Below are 4,162 nucleotides of genomic sequence, written 5' to 3' on the forward strand. Positions count from 1 at the left end.
ATTGTATATTATTGATGACTAGGGTTTAGGTCTTGTTTTAATTAGTTTTGTTTATTAATTTTATTAACTAATTAGTTTAATTAGTCTTGAATAATTTAGTAAGATTTGAATTATACTTTGTATAGTCTTGAATAGTTTAGTTAGAATCTAGGGTTTAGTAGTAGTAGTTGAACTTTTAGTTTATGAATTGTAATTTTAGGATATAAATTGAAATTTTAGGATTTGTAGTTGAACTTTTAGTTTATGAATTGGACCTTTTGGATATTAAATTGAATTTTTAGTTTATAAATTGAAATTTTTGGATATGAGTTGAACTTTTAGTTTATGAATTGAACTTTTAGTTTATAAATTGAAATTTTAGGATATGAATTGAACTTTTAGGATTTGTAGTTTAACTTTTAGTTTATGAATTAGACCTTTTGGATATTAAATTGAATTTTTAGTTTAAAAATTAAAATTTTTGGATATAAATTGAAATTTTGGCCATTTAAGAAATTGATACTCTTTAGATGCAAGTGGTTTGACCCAAATCCAACAAGAGGTACAAGAGTACACAATCAATACAACATAATTGAGGTTAATCATACGAGGGAGTATGACCACTATGATCCTTTCATAATTGCACATAATGTTAGGCAAGTGTATTATGCTCCTTATCCATTGCGGCGGAATAAGTCCGATTGGTGGGTTGTAATAAAAACTAAGTCTGTAGGTAGGGTGGAAGTAGAGAATGTGTTAGATGTTGCATATCAAAACGGTATCTCCGGTATTCACTAAATAGTGGACGATCAGCTAGAAAATGATTTGGAACATCCTGAACACATATTAGAAAAAGTTGATATAAATGAAGTAACAATTATAGAAAATGAGGACGAAGAATCAACTGATGAAGCTCAAACAAGTGAGGACGAAGAATTCTCAGACGAGGAACAATACGTCGATGAGCTTTAAAAAGTTGGTTTTTTAAATAACTCTTGTTTTATAGATAGTTTCTTATATGTATCAATCTAAAATATGTATTATATTATGCAAATGGAAGGCAAGACTCAAGGTAACAATGACCCTACTAGTTCTCGAGGTCGAGAAAAGGCTAGGAAGGAAAAGAGACGGGTAGTTAATAATACTCCCTCTTGTCCACCCTCTACAGAGATGCCTATGTCTTATCCTCCACCCCACGGCTATACTGAGCTGCCACAGCATCACAAGCCCTACACCTTCATGCAGACACCGGGTCTTTCATCACAGGGCCATAGGACTATATGTCCGACATACAGTCCAACTGCCTCACGACCACGTGGATCGCAGCCATCTGCATCGCATGGATCGCAGCCATCTGCATCGCATGGGTCGCATCCATCCATGTCACAGCCACATGGATCACAGCCACTCGGGTCACAGCCATCAGTATCACAGCCACTTGAGGTCCATCCAGTTATGTCGCAGTCACAGGGATCACAGCTGTGACGACCCAAAGGGTCATCACCTATTTTCTCTTTCATTCCGTTCTTTCGAGGCCTTGAAAACCTCGCTTTTAGTCACCTCGATTTGCATGCGCAGTCCGGGCGCGTAGCCGGGAAGCTTAAATATGAATTCTGTGTAAAAATTAACGAATTTTGATATTAATATGAATAAAGTTGACTTTGGTCAACATTTTGGGAAACGGACCCGGACTCGTGATTGGACGGTCCCCGAAGGTCCGTAGAAAAATATGGGACTCGGGCATATGCCCGGAGTCGAATTCCGAGGTCCCAAGCCCGAGAAATGAATTTTTTGTCAAATTGTTTTCTGGAATTAATTAAGGAAAATGTAAAAGAAATTGGATCAGAAGACTATGGTATCGGGCTCGTATTTTGGTTCCGACGCCCGGTACAAGTCTTATATGTGATTTAAGCACTTTCTGTAAAGTTTGGTTGGAAACGGACGTCATTTGACGTATTTCGGACTTAAAATGGAAAATTGGTGTTTTATGAAAAATTGAAAGAAATCTTGAGTTTTGAGGCTTGATTCTATGTATATGATGTTGTTTTGGAGATTTGATCGCACGAGTAAGTCCGTACAATGTTTTTGAGGTTGGGTACATGTTTGGTTTGGAGCCCCGAGGGCTCGGGTGAGTTTTGGATAGGTGTCGAGTTGCATTTTTGAACTTTGGAAAAAAATCTGATCCTTCAGTTCTGGTATCTTCGCATTTGCGAAGAAATTCTCGCAAATGCGAGTCCCTGATCGCAAATGCGAAAAGGGGGATTTCCGTCTTGGGTCGCAAATGCGGCCATCTGGGTCGCAAATGCGAACTAGAGCTGGTCGCAAATGCGACGTATCAGCTCGCAAATGCGAAACTTCCCCCTTTGCCCAGTGTTCGCAAATGCGAACTACTTCCTCGCATTTCCCAAGCCTGTTGGGTTCGCAATTGCGAACCCATGTTTGCAATTCCCACATCTGAGGCCTGCATTTTTCATACTTAGACGAATTTTTAACCCCTTTTCTTCATTCTTTCAAAACACAAACTCCATAGGCGATTTTCCAAGAAATCTATCTTCTCCAAATCATTTGTAAGTCAACTTTTACTTAATTTCTTCAATATTTAACATCATTAATCATGTTTTCATCTTAAAATCAAGGATTTCCATGGGTGAAAATGGGGATTTTGGGTAGAACTTAGGTTTTCTAAAAATTGGGGATTTGGACCTCAATTTGAGGTCCGATTTCAAAACTAATCATAGGTATGGATTCGGGGGGGCATGGGTAACCGGGTTTTGGTTCGAACCTCGGGTTTTGACCACGTGGGCCTGGGGGCGTTTTGGGAATTTTTGAGTAAAACTTTGGGAAATTCATTTTCATGCATTCAAATTGATTCGATTAGCATTTGTTGATACATTCAAGTAATTTGTGACTAGATTCGAGTGGTTTGGTGGTGAATTCGAAGGGTAAAGCTATACTAGAGGCTTGAGTTGAGTTTGGAGCATTTGAGGTAAGTGTTTGGTCTAACTTTGGCTTGAGGGAATAGGAGTAGAGTCATATTTCCTAATCGCTATTTGTCGAGTACGGTGTATAGGCATGGTGACGAGTATCTATACACTGGTGTCGAGCATGACCGTGAGTCCTAAATTGCTAAGTTATCGAATTCTTAATTGTTGCCTATGAGGACTTGGTTGGAAATCTTTAACACTGAGCCAGTAATTGTTGAGACTAAGTGTGGATTTAATTGTGTTAAGTAAAAATTGAATGAGTTTGGTTATAGCTGGATCTCCCTTGCCGGGATAGTTTATTGTATTACATTGCTCCCTTGCCGGGATAGTTATTATAACATCTTTCTCCCTTGCCGGGATTATGTTGTGTATTGTGTTGAAAGAAATGGCATCGTGTGGCACGCCGACCACGAGGTATTATGAAATGGGATCGTGTGGCACGCCGACCACGAGTTATTATGAAATGGGAACGTGTGGCACGCCGACCACGTGATATTATTGTAATGGGAGCGTGTGGTACGCCTACCACGTGATGTAAGGAAATGGGATCGTGTTGCACGCCTGCAATGAGAGGAAATTGAAATAAGTGAAAGTGGTTTGTTTTCCTTTATTCTGTGTTAGAAGAAATCAGATGTAGTTTCTTCTGTTATTCCTGATATTCTGTTTTATCTGCTTCCCCATAGGCATGTTTCCCCCTCCCAGCTTTAATTGCTTACTTTCCGCTATTATTTTGTTGTACTTGTATATATATATATATATCTGCACAGGTTTATCTGGCAGTCTGGTCTAGCCTCGTCACTACTTCGCCGGGGTTAGGCTAGGCACTTACCAGCACATGGGGTCGGTTGTGCTGATGCTACACTCTGTGCATCTTTTTGCACAGATCACAGTACCGGAGCAGCAGCTTTTGGACAGCAGTAGGAGCATTTGGGAGCTGACTTCAGTCCAGAGATCCCAAGGTAGCCTTGCTGACGTCCGCATGGCCCGGAGTCTCTTCTATCCTTATTTCGTTTGTTGTCCTTGTACCGGAACAAACAATATTGTATTTTATTCAGACTCTGTTTTTAGTATTCTATAGACGTTCGTGAGTTAGTGACTCCAGTCTTGGGTAGAGGTTGTAATTGAATTTCCGCACTTGTTTTCAGTTCATTTATATTTAAAACTTCCGCTTTTATATTAAATTTCTCATTGCCTTAGTA

This window comes from Nicotiana attenuata, unplaced genomic scaffold (assembly GCF_001879085.1).
Source record: "Nicotiana attenuata strain UT unplaced genomic scaffold, NIATTr2, whole genome shotgun sequence".
In the NCBI taxonomy this organism is placed as follows: domain Eukaryota; kingdom Viridiplantae; phylum Streptophyta; class Magnoliopsida; order Solanales; family Solanaceae; genus Nicotiana; species Nicotiana attenuata.